Here is a 16,035-nt window from a genome sequence, read left to right as displayed (position 1 = left end):
TTGCAGTGTTCTTTTTCTTCTCCTCGGAGGCACTCTCTCCCTCCTTCATAAAGGTTTGCATGAGAGGAGGAGGTCTTTTGGTCTTGTCATTCTTCTTCTTGTTCTTGGAGTCAGGCACGTACCTAACCCCTTCCTTGGCCACAACTACCCTTTGGTTGATCAAGAGATCATTGAGGTTCTTCTTGCCTTGTATGCAAGTCGCAAGACCTCTCTCAAGTTGCTCCTTCAACTTAGCATTTTCCTAAACAAGATGTATATGCTCACAACACGGGTTAGTAGCATTTGCATTGTCAATTAAAACCATATGAGGAAAAGTCGTTTCTCCTTAGTTAGCTTCACTTGGAGTTGATCATGAGACTCCTTGAGACTAGCGTGAATACCCTTCAAGGCCTTGTGGGCCTTGTCAAGTATATCAAACTCCTCTTTGAGTCTAGCAAGATCGACCCCAAGTTTGGCCTTCTCGGAATTTAGCACACGAGAAACAATGAGGACATGATCATAATCTTTCTTTAACTTAGCATGATCAACGTTGTGTGACTCCTCAAGAGCCAAATGAAGACCACGCTCTTCCTCAAGAGCATTGGAAAGATCCGAAATCTCATCGGCATAGTCACGACTATGCCCTTCCATCTTAGTGATGGTGTTTTCGTGAGCCTCGATCATGTCATTGGCTTCACCAAGTTGTTCCAAGAGAGCAACAAAGTGCTTCTTGGATTTTCCCTTGAGTTTTCCCATAAAGACCACAAACTCATTAGCCTCCACATTATCTTCATCAAGTTCATTAATGTTATCCGCCGGAGAAGGATGATTAATGATGGTAGTTTTGATGTTGGAGGTTACCTTGTTGGTGGCTTTAGCCATGAGGCACTTGGCGGTGATGATCTCATTGGGTGAGTCGAAGAGAGATACCCGTGGAGTCGTCGCAATGGCAACGGAGGCCATGGCAACCGACTCATCACTTTCATCATCATCATCATCCTCATTGTACTCTTCTTGTACCACCAATGCCTTGGGAGGAGTCTTCTTGGTGAAGTTGCTCTTGTTGGGGAACGACTTGGCCTTGTCCTTTCGGATGAGCTTGCCACCATTGTCTTCCCTCTTCTCATATGGGCATTCTGCAACAAAATGACTCACGTTGCCGCAATTGTAGCAAGTCCTTACACGTTGCTTGCTCTTCGTGCCACTTGAGTTGTTTTTGCTAAAGTTTGGCCTTGAGTTTTTCTTGCTCCAAAATTGCCTTGAAGCAAGTGCCATGTGTTCATGATATGCATACTTCGTATCTTCGGGGTTGCTCTCCTCTTCTTCCTCTTCTTCTTCTTCAACAGTGAGCTTGGCCTTGAATGCAAGGTTAGGCCTCTTTGCCCTTTGAGAAGGAAGCACCGCATTGTCGGCGGTCTTGTCCAAAATGTTCATGGCCACAAACTCATCCAACACTTCGCTTGAGGTCAAAGTGTGGAAGTCCGGTCTTTGACGAATGACAGAGGACATGGCCTTGTGATAGGGCATCATTGCCTTGAGGAATTTTCGCTTGATCCAATTGTCATCCGTGTCCTTGCTCCCTTGATCTCGTAGTGAGACCGCGAGTTTGGTTACTCTCCGATAAAGATCACGAGGTTCTTCATCTTCTTTCATTGCAAACTCATCGGCCTCATCTTGTACCACTTCATAGTTGGAGCGTTGAATGCTTGCGCTTCCCCGGTAGAGAGAGACAACACAATGCCATGCATCTTTGGCCAAGGCAAAGGGACAAAGGTGAGGTTGGTCTTCGGGTGGAATTGCATCTTGAATGATGAAGAGAGCATTCTCATTGAATTTATTGTCCGCGGCTTCTCGAGGAGTGAAGTTGCTTGGATCATGTGGATAGAAACCTTCTTCAATGATTCTCCAAAGGTTAGTGTTCACATGATTTAAATGATGTTTAAAGCGGTAAACCCAAGAATCAAAGTCCTCATTTTTCACAATCTTAGGGGGAGGACCAGCATAATTCAAATGAGTGGAAGTAACCGGTCCACCATAAACAAGTGGTGGTTCCACATGGGCAAAGATGCCGGTGCCATTCTTACCACTAGAAGAAGGAGCCTTTTCACTACTAGCTTCCCCCTTGTCGGGGATAGCATCCGTCACCTTGTTGGCGGGATCACCCACTTTCAACGGTGCGGTGGAAAGTTTAAGCCCCTCAAGAAATTTAGTAAACATGCTTTCAACTTCGGTCATCATGGAGATTTTCAATGTCTCCAAGGCCACATTGAACTCCTCACAAGAGACCGAGGTTCCCCCATCGCCCGTAGACGAGATCGGATTCACACCGGAGTGTTCCTCCACACCGTCTACGGTATCAACCATACTCTTTGGACGGTAAAGTCCTTAATAAAGAGACGAGGCTCTGATACCAATTGAAAGGATCGATATGCTTGACTAGAGGGGGGGTGAATAGGCAACTACCAATTTTTACTTTTCTTTACCAAATTAAACTTTGCATCAAAGTAGGTTGTCTAGATGTGCAACTTTGTGAGCAACCTATATGATGCAATAACAACAAGCATACAAGCAAGCAAGAGAAGTAACACTAAAGAGCTTGCACAAGTAAAGGTAAGAGATAACCAAGAGTGGATCCGGTGAAGACGAGGATGTGTTACCGAAGTTCCTTCCTTTTGAGGGGAAGTACGTCTCCGTTAGAGCGGTGTGGAGGCACAATGCTCCCCAAGAAGCCACTAGGGCCACCGTATTCTCCTCACGCCCTCACACAATGCGAGATGCCGTGATTCCACTATTGGTGCCCTTGAAGGCGGCAACCGAACCTTTACAAACAAGGTTGGGGCAATCTCCACAACTTAATCGGAGGCTGCCAGCAAAACCACGGAGCTTCACCACAATGGACTATGGCTCCGTGGTGACCTCAACCGTCTAGGGTGCTCAAACACCCAAGAGTAACAAGATCCGCTAGGGATGAGTGGGGGAATCAAAAATCCCTTGGTGGAAGTGTAGATCGGGGCCTTCTCAACCACTCCCGAGCAAATCAACAAGTTTGATTGGCTAGAGAGATAGATCGGGCGAAAATGGAGCTTGGAGCATTTAATGGAGCTTGAGCAATAAATGGAGCTTGAGGGGGAAGAGGTAGGTCAAAGGGAAGAAAAGGGGACCCCTTTTTATAGTGGGGGCAACAATCCAACCGTTGCCCCTCACCAACCAGCCCCGCACAGGGCGGTACTACCGCTAAGAGGGGGCGGTACTACTGCTAGGTCAGCGGTACTATCGCACCAGCCAGCGGCACTGCCGCACAGAGGAGACTAGTAGGGAATAGGACCCAACGCGGTACTACGGCGGTGGTAGGGGCGATACTACCGCTCTTGAAATGGTACTATTGCCTCTACAACCGCAACTAGTGCCGCAAAACCCGACATGAGAAAAAGACCCCTCGAGTCGAGGCGGTAGGAGCCAGACAGCCCAGCGGTACTACGGCAGCGGGGTCACGGGCGGTACTACCGCTGTGGAGCGGAACTGCCGCTTGTGACCCTTCGGCCGTACTACCGCTGTTAGTGCGGTACCACCACTGGGACATTGAAGAGAGAGAGAGAGAATCTCTCCAAAGAGGCTGAGGACGAGGCGGTGCTGCCAGGCACCCCAGCGGTACTACTGTTGTGGAGTCACGGGCGGTACTACCGCTGTGGAGCGGTACTGCCGCTTGTGGCTCCTCAGCGGTACTACGGCTGGGTTGCGCGGTACTACCGCTGGGACCCAAACAGGACAAAGAAAAGCGGAGAGATCTCTTCAATGGAAGGAAAATCTCGGAGGGTGAGAAGCTGATGTGTACGTGTTGATTCCACCCATGCAATACCCCAGCGGACCCCCTCTTGATAGTACGGTGCCCTCTACGCAACTAGTCCACCGAGAGAGAAACGAAAGAGCTACACCGTCTTGAAAGACACTCCGAAGGGAAGAAAACGTCTCGTGCCAGGGGTGAATCTGTGAACTATTCAAAGCACATGATTAGTCCGCAAACATGTTGTCATCAATCACCAAAACTACCTTGAGAGAGATATGCCGTAACAACTTCTGTTCCCATTCGACACTTGCTAGGACACGGTCAAGTTTCTCAAACGTCGGTACCGGTAACGAATTAGCCCAAGTGAATTTCCTACCCGAGAGCTCTATCTCTCTGAGATCCAAGCTTTCGATAATAGTGTTAAACATAAACGACTATCTGCCGTCAAAATTGTCATTATTCTTTTCCTCTTTTCTTCGGATAATGTTGAAATCCCGCCCCCACTAAGAGAGGAAGCTGTTCGTTACCACAAACAAGAACCAGATCCGCCAAAAATTCTGGCTTGAGCTCTGGTTGTGCAGCTCCGTAAACCGCCACCAAAGCCCAATCAAACCCATCTGCCTTAGTTCTAACTCGAAACTTGACAGCAAACTCCCCCAAAACTACAGTCCGAACTTCCAACGTTTCGCACTTAACCCCACCGGATCTTCCTCGAGGGGGGAGGCAATGCCAGTCAAAATCTACCCCCCGGACAAAGTGGCAAGAAATTGTGAAGTGAAGTTGCTTCTTCCAGTCTCAGACAATGCAATAAAATCCAAATGATGTTCAAGAGAAGCATCCGCTAGAAACCTTCTTTTAGCCAAGTCTCTAAGACCTCTGCTATTCCAGAAAATGCCTCTCATAATTCATCATGAAATTTTTTGGCAGTACGTATCCTAGCACTCCTACGCGCTGCCGAGGCTGGATAAACCTTCCGTTTCCACGTCCGTTTTGGCTTAATGTGACCATCAGCCTGATCACCACACTCATTCTCTGCTTCTAGCACCAAGGGCTCATCAACATGAAGAAACGTCTCAGGATTGGTGTCCTCCTCCGTCTCGGGTAATGCGGGGTCAAGATCGGCACACAAGCCATCAAGAACCCTAACCCCAAGCGCATCTATCTCCGAGTCGTTCATAGGTTTAACTGCAGCAATGTGACGAATCATATCTACCGCACGTTCAGCTTCCAAATCAAGAATGTCGTTAACCGACCTAGATATCTCAGTACCATTATTACCAAGTGAAACTCCTATTTGATTTGCATTATGAATAATTTCATCATCAGTAAAATGCAAAATGGAATTCGACTTATTAATAGACATACCAGTGGAGATCTCGACGTCACGCAACTTGGCAGCCCTCAAAGCACATCTGAGCTGCATGTCATCAATGCCAGGCTGCTCCTGCAACCTCCCGCTGACCCGCCTCCCCTGGGAGACAGGATCCGGGATACTGCCAAAGGCGATGACCTCCTCGCGTGAAGCTCTGCTAGGGGAAATGCCTCCTACCCATCCCCCAACAGCGGCGCCCCGGGCCGTAGCCACCGGGGCAGGAGAACAAAACGGCGACGACTCCCGCGGCATGTCCACGGGCGACCCGCCGACAGCAGGGACCGGGGAAACCCTTGCGCGGTGCTCCGAAGAGGAAGCCGGTGAGACGGCCGCGTCACCCGACCCTCCCACCGCAACGGGGCACGGAGTGATGGCAGCCTCCTGCACGGCCACACCTCCGCCCGCGCGCGGTGACGTGGAGATGAATGCCGAGCCCGCCGTGGGCGCCGTCGGCGTCATCATCACAGGGGACCGGGCCTCCTGCCCGCATGCCCCACCCATACCCGCCGGAGAGCCCAAGGAGCCCCTAGCCACCATGCAGGCCTTGGGCCCCCTCGAGGTCGGTGCAGACGTAGCACAAGAGGGCGGGTCCTCCTGCCCGCCCATATCCGCCGAAGCGTCCAGCGAGGCCGTCACCTCCATCCTAGGCAACGGAGATGAAGGAGGAGTAACATGAACCTCCTGTCCATTGGTTCCTCCCGGTCCATCGAAGATCAAAACATAGTCATGCCCCGTAATCACCGGCGGCAAATGTTCAGACGGATCATCCATATCCACGCGATCACTCCAAAGACAAGGAGGCGCTGAAAAAGCTCCTACGGATCCAAGCTGCAACATATTAGACGAAACAGTCGGTGATTTCCCCTGAGCAGACTCTCCTGCCTTAGTCGAATCCACAAGCCCGGAAGCCTTGTCACCATCATTTTGTGCACTACCACCCTGGTTCCCAGGAACACCTCCCCCCTCAGAAGTATCCATATGATGAATCTCCTCAAATTCCTAAAACAGATCAGGGTCCTCATATTCGACATCCAACATATAAGCAATGCCCTCGTAAGTCCATCTTACCACATCTGGCAGGAACTCGATGTTAGCCACACTAACCAGCAAGCGCGCCACACCATGAGCACGCGTGAAGGGCATATCCACCTGCTCCGTCTTACCGAGCAAGGATCCCAGGCTCCATGTGACCAAGAAGTTATCCAGAGGTTCAAATGGCGCCCCCGAAATACGAACCCAAATCTGAGTCAGCGGCATACCCTGAGGCTCCTTCTTTTTCCACTCATAGAACTGTAACACAAAACTTGTGCCAGTAACTCTACTCATGCCAAACTTGAGAATCCTCTTCTGATCCTCCTTAGATGGAAAGTCCACTTTGAAAGTCTGTTCTGATAACTTCACCAGAGACCAGTTAAAGTTCCTCGGTGCCAACTCCCGCAACTGCTGAATAATTTGAGCTTCAGTGAGAGGTCCATTAACCACCTTAACCACCCCAGGGAAGGAGGTTTCAATGACAGGAGCCACCGGAGCCACACTTGGTGTCTCAAAAAACATCAACTCAGAACAACAAAGCCCATAGATGTTAACCGTCGGTTTGGGCCCAAGAAGAAGCGGACACTCCGCCGTCACATGTTTCGGTTTCCGACAAATATCACATAACTCAGCAGAGCAATCAACCATAAAGTGTCCCGTCTCACCACACCGGTAACAGAGCAGCTTTTTCTTCTTAGTCGCCCATTTGGACGGCTTGTCACCCCCGACCTTCTCTGAACCTTTGTCGGAAGCAGCATCATCAGGTTGAGTGGTCACTGGTACTGTCACATCGGCGAGGGCCCGAACCGTCTCCACCGCAGCCTGAGTAAGACCAGCATCATCGGTGGACATCTCCTCAAGTGTCGTGACCTGCCCCGTGGCAACAGGCAGGTTGCTCGGAGGAGGAGGCTGCCGGTGACCACCACGACCTCCTCGGTAGCGTCCCCGGAATCGATTATTCGGGCCAACCGCACCCTCAACAAAATTCCCTGGTGGTCCTTGAAACCCTCGACCGGTAGCACCGTGATCATTCCAACCATAGCCCCGCCCACCACCGGTGGACGACGAACCGCGATGAAGGCCATGTCCGTAAGCGTTGTAGCCATCATCACCCCACTGACCACGGGAGGGGGGGGGGTTGCGGCTGTCACCTGCGAATGCGCCCGAACCACGGCCACCTACGCCATTGGCAGCACCACCCCGCCCGCCAGCCATCTGTCTAGGCCAACGCTGCGGCAGAGGGGGCGCAACTGCTGGCGACGGCTGCGCCGCAGCCCTGGCAGCAGGAACCGCAGCCCGCGCTGGCGCTGCAGCAGCCGCAGCAGCCAGCACAGCCGTAGTCTGGGCCCCCGATGCCGCTTGAGTCTTCGCCAATGGCTGAGCCTTGGGCGGCATCTCGTTCTCGCCTACCATCGTCACAAGCACGCCAAAGTCGCCTGATGCCCGCCTCGCTCGTCCACGCACAGCCGAAGGAAAACCGATCCGTCCGCAGCGGCGAACCCTAGCGATAACAACGTTTCGGCAGAGAGGACCCAATCATGCATGCGACGACACGCCGACCGATGTGATCTCATGCACGTAAGCCTCCACAGCCCGTTCGACACCAGCCGGTTTTGCCTGGGCCTTTAGCCCCGCTAATCCCGGCCCGCCCACTTCCAAATCTCCCTCACCCGACGGCCCAGACGCTTGTGCACCCGCGCAGAGGCCCACCTTCTCCAGTCCATCAGGTCCCAGCAGATCGTTCAAACACAAGATCTGCTCCGCCCGAATCACGCACGAACGGTCGGTCATCGGCTTCGGCGCCTGCGCCACCGGCGGCCGCCGTGCTTTCTTCTTCTTTCGCGTGACAAGAGTCCAATTTTCTGGCAAAAAGTCTAACAACACTACCGGTTCTCTCATTACCTTAGGAATTGGACCGCTCCACGGCTTCATGGCCGGTCTAGAAGTTTGAGATGATGAGCGCCACCGTTCGGTCTTGATCTTAGGCTCCGGCGATGAACCAGCGATCTGCGAGGCCAGGGGAACTCTGGCATTCTTCATGGGGATATGGCCCTGGACCTGCTCCTCCTCGTCATCACTCTCTAGAAGCGCCCAAAACCGCCCTCCCGGTCTTGCAGGAACCATCGGCTCCGTCAGATCGATTAGCACCGGTGACTTCGGTTGTACATCCACCTGCATACATTCTCCAACGACCACTTCATAAATATCGAGAATGAATCTAAAACCAACCTCAATCTTGCCGTCGTCCGGGAGATAATCGCCAGCGAGGACGTCGTTCTCCAGATCAAGGAGAGTCGTCCATCGCGAGCGCGGAGTAAATCGAAGACGCCCTTCGATCCAAATGACAGGATCTTTCCCGTTGGAGAAAAACGCCCGCCACTGCACCCATCGCGCCTCCTCCCGTCCGATCTCACTGCGCGGAAGATCGCCACGAGCGCCACCCGATCCCGTCGGCTCCTCCTTTCCGCCCAACGCCGCCGCCGCTAGGGTAATAGGAGACACCGGATGGATCTGATGTGTAGCTGCACGGCCGCCGGGATGGGATTGAAGAGCAAGCGGCGGTAGTCCGGCCGCCTCTGGTGGCCTCGTCTCCGCCTCCCGGTCGTCCATCTCTCCGCCTGTCTTTTTTCCTCTGCGGTGTTCCATCTCTGTCGGTCTGCAATAAACCTGGTAGCTTCTTGGTAGACTTCGCCAAAATCGCACTTTATATGGCGAGGATTGCTAGAAGTAGTAAAAAAATGAAGAAAGCTATTAAGCTTCGGGAGAGCAAAAAATCGCACAATACCTTTGCTACAAAGGATTGTTCTGTAGCTCAAGCAATTATTGATGATGTGTACCCAACTTGTGAGCTTCAAACATTAGGGGGAAAAGATGTTGAGATTATGGGAATTGGGGGAAAATACTTGAATGGGGATCGATGTGATGAATGGTGAATTTGTAAAGATGAAGATGAATAATAGTAATTTTCATCTATCCTCAAGTTCTGGTTAGAGAATATGATTGATTTTGGGGAATTAGCTGTTGAGAAATGTCGAGTTATCACTAAGGAGCAGACAAACAACAAGGCAAAAGGAAAAAGTTCACACTCTTGCATGGACGAGAGACCTGAAAATGTTTGCGGGCTGGGGTTGTGGCCTACTTTTGACCCCGGAGGCCCTGGGTTGTTGAGACCAGAAGCATATTGTAAAAATACGCTTTCTAATTCCTTTATCTACGATATCTAAATAGCTAGACCTCACTATTAGGAATTCTCTCGCTTCTCCTTAAGTCACATCATATAAATTGATTTAGCCGTTGGATATACTAGATCATTCTATAATAGCCATCATATCTACACAATAAGAGCCACTTCACCACCCACATGTAGGGACCGACGCATGCATGCAAATGCATGTGGTAACTGACGCCTAAAGGGTGTTTTATAATCAAGAAAAAAAGGACGCATGCATGCAGCTCATAATCCAGTGCTGCATGAAAGAAATCACGCATATATGCATATTTTGTTTTATTTTCGTCATATTTTACACTTACACATAGAGATGTATATTTATTTATAAAATATTGATAAACAATTATATTGCTACAAGAGAAACCTTAAAGACACAAGCTAGGTTGATTAGTTCCGTGCAGTTTTTATTTCATACAAACTCCCGCAACAACACGCGGGTATTCTTCTAGTTCATATAAATTGCCACCCCTTGCCACACTTGGGGCTCGTAAGTGAGACTCCCTCGGGGTCAGGGTTTCCCTAGGCACCACCGGATCAAGAGTAGGAATACATGACAGGGAATTATGGAAAGTTTAGGGGCTCTGGCAAAGTTAACACAGGGGGGAGAGATATACCAATATTGCAAGAAAAATGATGAGGGGGATAGGTGAAAGGACGTGGATGCCACGTAGAGGGGGATAGGCGTTTTAAAGCAATTACGGTAGGTGTGAATAAATGTGGAATAAAATTGTCATTTAATATACCAACCACAAAACCTAAATCAACTAGGCTCAACTATGTGCACCAACAACTTATGTTAACCAAGATAAACGACTAAATGATAACAAGATATATAACGTGAAGCACAAAGGCTATCATAAAAGTAAGTGGACAAGTAAAGGGCTCAGGTAAGAGATAATCGAGGCACACAGAGACGATGATGTATTCCGAAGTTCACACCCTTGCGGATGCTAATCTTCGTTAGAGCGTGGGGAGGCACAATGCTCTCCAAGCTCCACGATGGCTCACCATATTATCCTCACGCCCTCACATAATGCAAGGTGTCGTGACTCCACTCAGGGACCCTTGAGGACAGCCACCGAACCTGTACAAACCGGGGCAATCTCCACAACTTAACTGGAGGCTCCCAAAGCTTTACACCATAATGATTGAGCTCCACAACAACACCAACCATCTAGGGTGCCCAAGCACCCAAGAGTAATAAGCTACTCAAGTTTCACTTCCACTTACCATCATGGAGAACTCAAACTGATGCACCAAATGCAATGGCAAGAGCACACGAAGTGCTCAAGTACTTCACTCCCAAGTCCCACCAAGGAACTAATGCTATTGAGGAACATGAGAGGAAGAACAAGGAAGAGAACACAAAAGAACTCCAATATTTAGATCCAAAGGGTTCTCGTCACCTAGAGGAGAGAAGGATTGGTGGAAATGTTGATCTAGATATCCTCTCTCGTTTCCCTCAAATAGAAGCAAGAATCATAGGGGGTAGAGAGAAAGCAAGCTCTAAGAGGTCAACAATGGTGGGGGAAAACTTGCTCAAGGTCGTTGGGGACATTGGGGAAGAAACCCCCCTTAAATAGCCCCCCCATGGATTTAACGCTTATGCTGTAGAACAACATTGGAGCGGTACAACCGTCCTACGCAAGAAAAATTGTGGCTGTTGTGGCCAGAGCGGTACAACCATCGTGACATCCGGTTGTACCGTTTATTGAAACAATAAACGAAACAACTACACAACCAACGCTTAGTACCGTGACCCAAAAGTGAGAGAAATCACCCTGGACAGGTGGATGGGCAATACAAGCACCGATTCAACCGCCCCCTGAGTTCGCAAAGTGGCTGCAAGTTCCATTGTGATATAGCCGCTCTCGACATCAGTTGTATCGGTTATTATCAAAATAACCAGAACAACCGGCTAGCCACTACTGTGTTCCACTACCCAAACCCGAGAAGAAACTCCCCTTGGGCGGTGATTGGGCCGGTGTTAAGCCCGGCAGTACCATCCATGCTTGGAGCGGTACAATCGCACTAGCATGCGGTACAACCGCTAGAAGAGACTGCAGAAAACAGGTAAAACAAAACTGTAATAACTTCTACAAATGAACTCAGAAATCAACGAACTCAAGCTGGTTGGTTATTAAGAACCAACAATAGAGAAAATATCAATAATAGAAGGATGAGAACCCTTGCTCAAATAAGGACTGGAAAAAACTCCATCACCGAAAACGCAATATAGGACGCATATGAGATCTGTTTTTGATGAACTTGAGGCACACATGAAGATAACCAAAAGCTCTAAAACTCACATAGAGAAAAGACAAACAAGAACCAAGAAAGATTATACCAAGGATGCAAAGGTTTGAGCTCTCTAAGAACGATAAGAACAAGCTATTCACTCGAGAGCCCCCCTTGATAGTACGGCTATCGATCCTATAACCCGGTCTCCTAACTAACATCATGAGACTAGTAAAATAGAAAACCTATCATGGTTATACCTTTGCCTTGTGCATAGTCCACTTGAGGTAGATGATGACGATCTTGAGCTCCTCAAGTTGGACCACCTTTCTTGATTGTGATGGCATGACGAAGACTAGTAAATTGATCCCATCCACTATGAGTGAGCCTCTCTTAGGCACATCTTCACATGTCTATTATCACCAGAATGGACAACAAGCTTCAAGCATGTGATCCCTTCATGATGCTCCACTTGAACTTGCACAACGCAACCTTGATGACGATCACCACTTTGATATCATCCTCCATGGGTATGCGAGATCTTCCTTTTGATGCAAGCCCATCGAAAGATATCATGTGATCACTTAATATCAGTTGGTACATCTTCTATGCTTTCTGTGTTGATCAACTTGAATCCACTCTTTTTACTTAGTCTTGATCTGCCTTGTATCATATCTTCTCTCTTCATAAAGATGATGTTTTAAAGGTAAAACATGAATGTTCACACAATCTTCTTCAGTACATGCTTCAAATAGGTTCAACTCTCACATGACCAGCCTTTGGATAACTCCTTCAATAGCACCTTGGTCAACACATAATCTCCTTCTTTTAACCTTCAAACCAACATATGGTGTTCAAGCATTGCCTATGGAAAAACCTTAAAGTATAACTCAAAGCAACCACTAGTCAATAGGGATTGTCATCAATTTAACAAAACCAGACATGGGGGCACCATGCTCTTTGAATGGTTTAGAAATTCCTACCCTAGGGAAGATATAAGAGATTACGATCCTAGGGCAGGTGAGGTGCACAGAAAGCAGAATTTCCAAGACCCTAGGGGAACTAATTTGCAAGATGGGAATGTTGTTGGTGGATCCATGGTCCAGGATCATTTCAAGACCAGTGAAGACAACGGAGAATAGCCAGGTTGCGGCAGGTAATTCCAGGCCTTGCTAATCACAGTAATTTTGCTCCTGATCTAAGCCAGCAACAACACCTGTTTTGGGCTTTGCTTGCCCAACTTGCACGTCCGTGGTGTCTGAAGCATACGTCCCCGTGGTGTAGGAGTCGTCCAGGTAGCTAGGGGCGTGCTGGCAGTGATCGTGAGAACATCCATTCTGCTTGCCAACTTGTGCGCAAGATGTAGAGGTGCAGGAGAATGGAACGCAGGAGCTCAATACTATTGGTTCGAAGGACATGCCAGTTTGGGTGTTGCATCGCACCCAGGAGACGTCGTTGCCGGTGTTGATGACGAGGGTCTGGCCAGATGCCGGTAACCCAATCTAACAATGACGACATACTCCATAGAGCCTAGTGCGGCGCCCAGGAGAGTCGGCACGCTCGCATCGGGCCGGTGCAATAGCAGCCCGTCTTAATACACGATATATATGTGATTACGTGATGCAAATAATTTTTATAAAATACATGTAGTCAATTGCAAATAACTATTGAATAAATGGAACGTGGTTAGGGGGGCAAATGCCCCCTATCCGCCCCATAACAGAATTGTTGTTGAACCATATTTTTGTAATTTATTTAGATATATAGATGTATTAAACCTGTAGTGGGGGTATCATAGCTAGTACTTTGCTGCCATCTATGATGGGACGACTATGCACCCGCCACTGAGCTCAAGGTAGCCGTCGAGCCTGGGTCGAAGCCGTCTGAGTGGCTGCAGCCGAATTGGAAGCCTGTGATGGCTTCCGAGCCGGTCATCTCCGGGGTGTCAGAGGCGTACGTCCCCATGGTGTAGGAGCCGTCCAAGTTGCTGAGGACGTACTCGTGGTGGTCGTGAGAACAACCGTTCCACTGTCTGCCAAGCTGTGCGCAGGCTGCAGAGGTGTAGGAGAATGGCACGTAGGACCTCGATTCCATTGGGTCAAACAACGTGCCGGTTTGGGTGTTGCTTCGCACTCAGGAGACGCTGTTGCCGGTGTTGATGATGAGGGTCTGGCCGAATGCCGGTGACCCAATCCCAATGGTGACCACGTACTCCATCGAGCATGTCGCACCTCCCAGGAGAGCTGGCACGCTCGCGTCGGACTGGTGCAACTGCAACCCGTCTTAATACACGATATATGTGTGATTACGTGAGAACCTACACAAAATAGTACAAAATTTATCATGTGTGTGGTAAATAAATTGCGCGCAAACTGCCGCTGACTAATTAAGATGATGAACGACACCTACACCCTACATGAGTAGGCATGAATCGTGCTAAATTAATTAAGCATAGGCATGAGGTTTAAGTTGTCCTTGCTTGGAGATGAGAGGCGAGGATCAAGAGCGAGGACACTTTGAGTGAGATGAAGTTGCTCGACCATCGACACTGGGAGACTACCTCTCAGGTGTGTCGAGAAGCGGCAAACGAGCAACTCATGTTGAGGTTCATGTGGAACGCAGACGAAGCGGACATAACGTTCAACGTGGGAAGCGCAGACGATCACTTATGCGGAGGTTCTGGAGTGGTACTAGGACCTATGATTATGAACAACACGTAAGTACGCACCCGACGCGAGAAAGGGAAGCTGGGACAGGAAGAAGCGACAGGAACCCGGACCCATGGTCTACCAAGGGTGTGTTTGGTTCGGGAACAAAGTGAAATGGAATCTCATGGTTTCATTTCATTATAATGGGTCGGTTCCGCTCCTCTGTTCAATAGGGATAATTAGGTGGAATGGAATGGTTACATTTGGGTGTTTGATTGGAAGTGTGAAATAGAATGAAGATGAATTTGATTTAGTTTCAGCTCTTTGCCATAGAAATGATCAGATTACCTTGCACATATAGCTTTTTACATGAAAATGTGTGTCATCACGTCTGGTCAACAGATGGTGATTTGAGTATTCAGAGGTTGCATCCTACGTACTAACAAGAGATTAGAGTGCAACAAACAACTCGTTGCCGTTGATTGCTGTTAAAGCATCTTCAGCCGTTCGGCCTCGAGGGGTTTGAAATAGCACTGCCTGGGGGCCAACCGGCGGTGGGTTCCCAGCCGACCCCCAAGTTTCCCCCTAGCCGCTGATTTCGGCCCAATTTCGGCACAAATTGGCCCAAATGCGGCCCATATTCAGCGTGTTTCGGCATAAATTCAACAAAAACTAATTTTTATCGCATAGTTCATCACAGAAATCAATACAAATCAAATAGTTCAACGAATCAAACTCATAATTCAAACACAAATAAAACTCATATTTCATCACACGTCGAGCTAGGCGTTGCCCTTGAGCCTCCATAGGTGCTTCACCAGATCGTGCTGCAGTTCTTGATGCACATGTGGGTCTCGGATCTCCTAACGCATATTGAGTAAGGCAGCCAACTGGTGATCAACTTGGGCAAGACGACCCTGCCTGTAATATGATTCAGTGTCAAACATTGGCTCTTCCTGCTCGCTCTCAATGACCATGTTGTGCAAGATGACACAACAAGTCATGACTTCCCACATTTGATCTTTCGACCAGGTCAGCGGGGTACCGGACAACAGCAAATCAAGATCGGAGCACACCAAAGGCCCGCTCGACATCCTTCCTGCAAGCCTCCTGACATTTGGCAAAGTCAGAGTTCTTGCCTCCTGGCACAAGGTTTGAGATAGTCTTCACAAATGTGGACCATCTCAGATAGATACCATCTACTAGGTAGTATCTCTTGTTTGGCTTCCACTGACCTCAAAGTTCACCGGAGAAGCATGACCTTCAACAAGCTTGGCAAAGACATTCGAGCACTGCAGTACGTTGATGTCATTGTGAGTTCCTGGCATAGCAAAGGAGTGACAAATCCAGAGGTCCTGTGTGACACTGCCTCAAGTACCACACTGTAAGCTCCTTTGACGCCTTTGTACATCCCCTGTGAAGCAAATGGACTTTTTTTTTCATGCCCAATGCATGCATTCGATGCTTCCAAGCATCTCAGGAAATTATCTTGCTGCATTTTGTGCTAGGATCCGAGCAGTGTCTTCATCATTGGGTGATCGCAAGTATTGTGGTCCAAACACTGCCACCACTGCCCTGCAGAACTTGTACAAACACTCAATGGTGGTGGACTCGGCCATGCGTCCATAGTCTTCCAGTATATCACCGGGAGCTCCTTATCCTCATAGCTGTCGTGCACTTCTGGAGTGAGGTGAATCCAAGTGTGCCGGTGCAATCCTTCTTGCACTTGAAGTAGTTGTCGAACTCCCAGATG

This window comes from Triticum urartu, chromosome 3, assembly GCF_003073215.2.
Source record: "Triticum urartu cultivar G1812 chromosome 3, Tu2.1, whole genome shotgun sequence".
Taxonomy (NCBI): Eukaryota; Viridiplantae; Streptophyta; class Magnoliopsida; order Poales; family Poaceae; genus Triticum; species Triticum urartu.
This window is presented reverse-complemented; position numbering follows the sequence as displayed.